General features: G+C 36.7%; 1 pseudogene; it reads left to right on the forward strand.

Annotated features, from left to right (window-relative positions):
• LOC125998798 (tropomyosin alpha-3 chain-like) overlaps window positions 1-2208 on the forward strand; it is a 64590-nt pseudogene extending 62382 nt beyond the window's left edge.
• Window positions 2209-8792: the final 6584 nt, after the last annotated feature.

An 8792-nucleotide genomic window follows, 5' to 3' on the forward strand; every position in this document is an offset into this window, starting at 1 on the left:
AAGTGAATCTGAGAGAAATTTATGAGAATAAAAATCATATAATGGCACTTGGCCATTTTCTCTATTTATTTATTAAATTTACATAGACCTCTTCTTCAAAAGTTAATAGAAGTTTTGTTGTATCTTTGCTCTCATAAATATAATTTTAAATTCCTGTGCTCTTATATAACCATTATATAGGCCTCTAGACTGTGAAGTAAAATCAGAGAAAGGTAGATGTTGTTTTCTCCTGTACTATCCACATTTTAGTTTCCGTGACTTCGCTTTCACAAGATGGTCTCTCTATTTTTCTTTTTATATTTTGTTTCAGAAAGTTTTTACATTTGGCTTATGTTAATTATTTATATTTCTTATTTCCATCAATTAAAATCCTTTAAATTTAATAATATTCATGACCATTTATAATTTTGTATTGGTTTCTTCTTAGTATTATTTACCATTACTTAAAATGTGTTTTTTAGGGGCCGGAGATTTAGCACAACAGTAGAGCGTTTGCATGCAGCTGATCCAGGACAGACTGGGTTTGATGCCTGCATCCCATATGGTTCCCCTAAGCCAGGAGCAATTTCTGAGTGCAAAGCCAGGAGTATCATCTGAGTGTCACTGGGTGTGGCCCAAAAACCAAAAACAAAGTTTTTTAAATTGCTAAATAAATGACAGTTTTATCTTTCTTCCCCTCTCCTAAAATATAAGAATGAGTCAGTACTGATTGTATAAACATGTGGCACCATATGAAGAGCTACTTTTATAGGTTTAGTATATCTGTGTTACTGGCATAGGCGGAACTACTCATTTTTATATCCTGGTAAACTTTCCTTGACCTCGTAACTTCTCCCATTATTGCTGAATAGTAGTATATTTAAAGATTCCATGGTTTCAAAACCAACAATTCAGGTTTCCGTGGATAAGCTTAAAGTGCTAGAATTGGCTGTTCAGCTGCTTTCCACTCTAGGTGGAAAGATCACTGTTATCTGTCTCTTGCTCCTTGTACCTGTCATAGATTTCGTGTTTGGCTCTGACATCAGTTTTCAATTTGTTCATTTTAATATCAATAACTATATGTTCAATATAAAATCTCCGAAAATAAAATCATGCAAGCATGTCTCAATGACATATAGTGATGACTAGTGATTCCATTTTCCTTTACTTGAGCCCTCATCAATCAATGAATGTAATGTACCCAATCCTTGCTCTAGTCCAATATCTAAATTTGAAATAACTTTATGTTTTGGAGATGGAACATCACACATTTACCTTGTAGTCCAATTTAGGTTAGGCTTCCCTAAGCAAGTGGAATATGTCTGCAATCTATATTTATTTACATAGGTTATGCCACTTATTCTTTTAGCATTGTGCATCGTATCTATTGCAAAGATATACATCTATAAATGCAGACGAGAGTGCTGGTACAATTTACATTTGCTGCTTTTTCTTTTTGGATTCCTGTGTGCTGATTAAAGGAAATCTGCAAATATGTGTTGCTTCAGTAAAGGATGTGAGCTAAAGGAGAAGTGGCTGAAATGTTGAAAGGCAGGGGCAGGCACAAAAATGTGAGCAGAAGTTGGGTGGGGACCATCAAGGCAGTGAAGAGCAAGAGCCATTTCTGCACAGCAGGCCCTTGAGTAGAGTGCCAGGTGCCTCTAGTGGAAAGTGGCAGGAGAAGGGCAGGTCTGGTAAAATCCTGAGGCTGAGGTAGCATCCTGGAACCATAGGATCCAGCTGGTTGGAGAGGAATTGGACCATGCAAAAGCTGGGAGAAGCTGAGAAAGCTGCTGCTAGTGAGAGGTATGAAGTTTATGGAAAACAGAACTTTAAAATATGAAGTAAAAAAGGAAATCCAGGAAATTCAACTCAAAGGAGCTAAGCATATGGGAGAAGAAATACATAGGAAGTATGAGGAGGTGGCATGTTAATTGATGATTATTGAGGAGGATTTGGAATACAGAGAAGAATGGGTTCAGATGGCAGAGTCCCAATGCCAAGAGAATTAGATAAGCAGATTAGACAGATGGACCCAAATCAGAAGTGAGTAGTGCTGAAGACTCTCAGAAGGTGACAAATATAAAAAAGAAAGAAAGATTCATACCAATAAACTCAAGGAAGCAGAGATCCATCCATGCTCAACATGCTGAGAGATGTTGAAACAAACTGGAAAAGACATTGACTGGGAAAATAACAGAAACGTATCAAAGAGAAGCACCTCTGTAACAAAGGATGCAGATTCAGCTTGTGATTTGATGTCCAATTTATTTTTTCTTTTTTTTAATTTTATTTTATTGAAACCATTGTGAAATAAAAAGTCCTTTATAGTTGATTTCAATTAATCCAACCATGAATCATGGCCAATCCATCAACTGTGTTGACTTCCCTCCATCAGTATTCCCAGAGTGCACTCTATACCACCACCACCTGCCCTGCTATAACAAGTCCATTTTAAGTTTAGATTGTTATAGTTTGGGTTTCTTGATTCTGTTGTGGTTAACTTTAGCTTTGGATATTTAGTTCTATCCTTTCTTGTCTCCATTTGATCCTGGCCCCTCCATTTTCCCCTGCCTCTTAATTATACAGAAAAATTCAGAAATATGAGGTATAACAAGGTCATTTGTATACCAAGTTTCTATGAAAACGATCAAAAGGGGTGGCAGTTTATGAGTAGACACAGCAAAAGTTGGGGAAATTAGAAAGAAAAAACCTTTGGCCTAATAAACTGAGTATTCCTTCCCATGAAGCATCCTGCCATAAGACCAACTACAGGCTCTGGGCATACTAAGATGTCTAAGTTTCTATGTTGTCTGAGTTTCTTCAATGTTCCAGAAAACATTTTCAATCATGGTTCTTGATGTCATGCTTCAGTAATTAGAGATCTTGGATTTTGCCTGTGCAAAATCTATTTCTATGTCAAAGTCAGGGTGCCATGGGGCATTTCTGATTTCATCTTACTGTTAGGTGATGAGGCAGGGAAAATTGCCTTGAAAAATGTTGCTGTTAAAAAAAATTTTTAAATTAAAAAAAAAGAAAGATGTTGCTGTTTCCAAGTTATCAGGGTGTCCTATGAACCCACCCTAGAGCAAATTGGTGTCAGGGCAGTATTAAGGCCTCCCCCAGTAGAAGTCTGATTCCTGGTGCTGGTGCAGAAAACCATGCAGGTTTCAAAGATGTGATCCAAGGTTTGAGTGTAAATGACTGAAGCCTAAGTCAAGTCGGTATGACAAATGTTCAGGGCTAAAGCCCCCCCCAATAAAAATATTAGGCGTTCCTATTAGATAAGAACTTTTTCTTATGAAAGATTCCTCATTTTATTGTGTCTACTCTAAAAGGAACAATGCCTCAGGATACTACTAATGCATATAGGGGTAAAAAATACCAAACTAAGCAATCCCTATTACGAACTCAGAAACCAAGATGAATTTATCTACTAGTATTTCCTATTAAACAAATCTAAAAAAAGGATTAGAGAGACCTACATCTACATAAGTAAATACACACTAAAATTATACCTATTAAGGAAATACAACTAAAGAAATATAAAATCCCCTATATGTTTTTTAAATAGTCTGGGGGTGGGGGATAAAATCCAGAGCACAGTTTCAGCCTGCGATATGGTTTATTGGGGTTTTAAAAACAGATCCCAGCAGTCACAGATCAGGAAATATCCTTGATCCAAGGGTCTTTCAAAAGCTGAATTCAGTATTGTGTAACAATCCACAGTGAAGAGAGGTGGAAGCAAACGGGCCACCAAGAACAAATCAGCAAAACAGTGGCAGCTATTTTAACCTGAGCTAAGGAAAGGAGGGCTGGGAGGCTGTCCTTTCACTTTGGGAGCCAGCTGGAAGTGGATTGAGGTGGGGAAGGACTGTTCTGATTCCTGAGGAGTTAATAAATGAGGGCAAAAAAGGGTTAAATAGGGAGAAATAACAGATTAAGAGTGAGAGAGAGAAAGGAGAATAAAGGACTTGTATAATGATAAGGAGAGCAGGGAGAAGAGGAAGGGTTGTATATAATATGGTAAAGCTCTATATAAACAGACATTATATAGAATACATATGGACATTAGACAGATGCAGAGGTGGACACCATACACACACACACACACACACACACACATAGACAGACAGTGAAAATTGATCCATAGGTTGCAGTTGAAAAATCTGATCCAGGGGCTGGAGAGAGATAGCACAGCAGTAGAGCGTTTTCCTTGCAAGCGTCTGACCCAGGACTGATGTTCGTTCAAATCCCAGCATCCCATATGGTCCCCGGGGCCTGCCAGAAGCGATTTCTGAGCATAGAGCCAGGAGTAACCCCTGAGCACCACCGGGTGTGGCCCAAAAACTAAATAAAGAAATAAATAAGAAAAATCTGATCCAGGTGAAATGGGTCAGAGAGCTTAAAATTATAAAGCCAGAAGGTCAGATGGAATAGCAAATCCTCATGGGTGAGTATAATCTTTACTGAAGAAAGGCTTCCTGAGTTATATTATGCATAGAGCATTCTTAAAGCAATCATATTTTTAAAGTCTAGAATAAGACGGTGATTATAATTTTTATGTAATATTGTAATTAGCAGTGTAAAAGAAGTCTACACCAAAAAGTATTGTCTAACAGGTCTTGAGTGTCCAGGTTCCTTTACTGAAAGTAAAATGACAACATGAGCATTATAATGTAATAGTAAACTAGCTAAAATTTAAAGTAAATCGGAAAAACATAATGAATGAACACTGAAGCAAGAATGTATGGCATGAAGTTGCCTTTTCCTATGACAACTGTGGACAGAAACGTTAGTTCATATTAGTAGGCATAATCATAGTAAAATTAATATATTAGAATATTTGTCTAGACTTCAAAAGAATGAGCACTGTATTTGGAGTCTAATATAATATAGCACTGTAAACGACACTAGTAGACCAACCTGTATTTCCAAGAGATACTGTGTACAAAAAGATTAAATTTATTCTAGACATATTAAAATTAACGCACTAAAAATTCTTATAGTGAGCACTGTGATGGGTGTCTATGACTTCCAAATGCATTCTGCACCTGTTTCTGTAGATAAAAGCATTAGAACATTATTATAGACATCAATAAAGAGCAGATAATTGGACACCTGCTCTATCTAAACAGCTGTATCCATTGCTGAAGGTCTCTTTGAAGTAAAAAGGAGAATATAAGCTTTCATGTTTATCCTCTTCCACTATGCTTTTTTCCTTACCTCATTATACTCTGTCGTGCGTGAGAAAACTACCATTTAGACCATTGTGTTTCTTCATGCAGTTATTATAAATACTAAATAAGTGATATCATTCTGTATTTATCCTTCTTCTTCTGGCTTACTTCATTTAACATAATATCTTCTAGTCCCATCCGTTTTGCTGAAAATTGCATGATTGCATCATTCCTTAAAGCTATGTAATATTCCACTATATATATGTATGTATATATATGTATGTATGTATATACATACATATATATAGTACCACATCTTCATGATACACTCATCTCTTGGTGGACATCTAGTATGGTTCCAAGTCTTAGCTATTTTACTGAGTACTACAATGAATAGTGGTGTTTGTACATTCTTTTGGATGAATGTTTTTCTGTCCTGGGGAAAGATACCCAAAAGGGGATTTTCTGGGTCATGTGGCAGATCAATTTTGAGTTTAGTGAGAGCCTTCCATACTATTTTACATAGGAGTTGAATCAGGTGGCATTCTCACCAGCAATGGATGATAGTTCCTTTCTCACAATATCCTCAACAACAGAGATTGTTCTCAGAATTTTTGATATGCGCCATCCTCACTGGTGTAAGAGGATATCTCATTGTTAGCTTGATTTAGATTTCCTTAATGATAAGTGATGATGAGCATTTTTTCATGTGCCTGTTGGCCATCTGTTGGTCTTCCTCAGAGGAGCGTCTGTTCATTTCTTCTCCCTGTTTTTTTGTTTTGTTTTGTTTTGTTTTTGATTTTGATTTTTTGTTTTTCCGTCACACCTGGTGACACTCAGGGGTTACTCCTGGCTATGTGCTCAGAAATTTCCTGGCTTGGGGGACCATATGGGATGCCAGGGAATCGAATGCAGTCTGTCCTAGGCTAGTGCGTGCATGACAGACGGCTTACACCCCATCCACCGGTCCAGCACCTCTCCCCATTTTTTGACAAGGTTTTTTATCTTTTGTGGAGTTAACCTTTGTGAGTACTTTGTATATTGTAGATATCAAACCTTTATCTGATGTGTTGAGTGCAAACATTTTTCCCAAATGATACCAGGACCAGTCATATGAACATGTAGTGTAAATAAAAAAATGACCAGAGTGGAACACCAAACAGAATAGATACCCAACCTATAACAAGCTGTAAGGTAGCGACCATTTGCAGTAGCATTCTGGGGGGTAAAGGAGTGAGATGTGGGAGACATGCTGGGAACGAGTGGAGGGAGGATAACATTGGTGGTGGGAATGCCCTTCATTCATTGTCACTATGTATTGTAAATAATTCTATGTAAATGAACTTCAGTCACAATAAAAAAAAAGAAAAAAAGAAAAGAAAATAAGAGAAAAAAATTTTCCCATTCAGTTAGTAGTCTTCTAATTTTGGCCCATATTTCTTTTGCCATACACAAACTTTTTAGTTTGATCCAGTCCCATTTATTCAAGTTTGGTGGCATCCTTTTATTGAAGACTTCTTTGCAACTCATTTCTTTACTCCAATATGATCCAAATAAATTAAGATGGTAAGACGTGAACCCATAACCTTGTCACATCTTCCCCTTAGGTTATCCCATCTCACCTCACCTTATTTGCCCGCTAACCTCCTTGAAGAAAGAAAATTATTTTTTTGCCATGGATTTAGCCATACGAAACTCAGCACCCTGTTCTGGGTCTGTAACTGCTGTCTCTAAAATTGTCACTCATTGTGCTGTGAATTGGTTAGTGCTGGAGCAATCTTAAATGAGTCAACTTTGTATATTATTTTGAAACATTTTTCCTAGTGGGCCAGGGTACAGTGACCACTCTTCTGATTGTGAGAGTGCCCAGGGTTCTGGCATGACAAAATGATATTTTATATTTTCTTTTATTCCTGATCCTCCTTTACTATTAGCTGCACATCCATCTTGCAGATTGTTGGCTTGATTGTTGTCTCCTGGGGATAAAGACAGTTGAGTGGGAAAGGCATTTGCCTTGAACATGGATGAATTCCATGGAGTGACCCCTGAACACAGAACCAAAGTTAAGTCCTAAGCAGTGTGCTATGTGTGTCCCAAAAACGAAAAGCAAAAGCCTCTCCTTTGTTGTGGTCTCCTTGGGGACTGATTGTGATAAAGAGAAACTAATAAAGCAGATGTTTTGATACTGAAACTTGATATGTCTTTTTTTAAATTAGCAAGTTCCTTAAAAAAAGTCCAGAATTATAGGCTATTAACATAAAAGCACTGAGAGTGATTTTCAGAGACCAATTTCCACAATATCTTATTGTCAGATTAGGGTCAACTGAAATGAGTCAAGTGTCTATTGAGGATGGATTCTTGAGTTAATTAAGGAACCGGATATGAATTCCAATTTTTCACAATTGTACAATAGCCTTTTTTTATGGTCATACTGCACTGGGATTCTGGTGTGGCATAATACTGAAAGTACTTGTGGAGGGGAAAAACATCCTTGAGTTCTTGACTCTATTACTATGGGAGCTTTAGTTAAAAAAAATACTGGTTGAAGTTCTGTCATTTTCAATAATGTTATTGGCGTTTTTCCATGAACATGATTCGACATATGTGGCAACTTTTAAAAATGTGTTTTAATTCCTAAACTAGACTGACTGGTAGACACTTCAAAGTTAAATGCATATCATTCTGAAATATTCCCAAGGATTCTGTAGTTGACACTGGTGTTCCTTATCTTTCAATAGTTGTAGAATTTATACATTCTACTATGAGAATAGTAAGGTCTTTAAGAATAAGAATGTTGCACTGGGGCCCGGAGAGATAGCACAGCGGCATTTGCCTTGCAAGCAGCCGATCCAGGACCTAAGGTGGATGGTTCGAATCCCGGTGTCCCATATGGTCCCCCGTGCCTGCCAGGAGCTATTTCTGAGCAGACAGCCAGGAGTAACCCCTGAGCACCGCCAAGTGTGACCCAAAAAAAACAAAAAAAAACAAAAAAAAAAGAATGTTGCACTGGTGATGACTGAAATACAACCACAATCATGTTTGTAACCAAGGTGTTTAAATAAAAAATATTATTAAAAATAAGAAATGTATTTCTGTCTCATTTATATACTAGGACAATTTTAGCTGCTTAAGACTTTTGACTATCAACTACCAAGAAAGGCAATTAGAAAAATGTCTTGGCTGACCTAATGTAAGTTTATTAGGTATACTTATGTTAAGGGGAAATTTTCTCTTGATAGTATGTTAAAGGGGTTAGTTTGGAGGTTTTGAGTCAGGCAGGATAATTTCATGTCGAGTCTTACAAAGTGAAATAATAGTATAATTCTGAGTTCTTGTTACAAGGGTTTAGATAAGTGGCTACACACTAAAAATATCTTTTATGATTACTAGTGAATAAGTAAGTGTTGGTCCTTGAACAAAGTATTTGGTTAGTACTTAATACTTTTGATCAAGCTAAGGTATTTGTTGGAATGGGTCATTCATTAGGTCCTATTTTTTACAATTCCAGCATTTTTTAAAATATAGGTCCAGTGAAGAATAGTTTACTCATTTATTATTTTATGTGTTATTGAAACTCATACCTTTTTTAAAATAATTTTTATTGAAACCATTGTGAATTAAAATCCTTCATAG

Source organism: Suncus etruscus, chromosome X (genome assembly GCF_024139225.1).
Source record: "Suncus etruscus isolate mSunEtr1 chromosome X, mSunEtr1.pri.cur, whole genome shotgun sequence".
Classification (NCBI taxonomy): Eukaryota; Metazoa; Chordata; class Mammalia; order Eulipotyphla; family Soricidae; genus Suncus; species Suncus etruscus.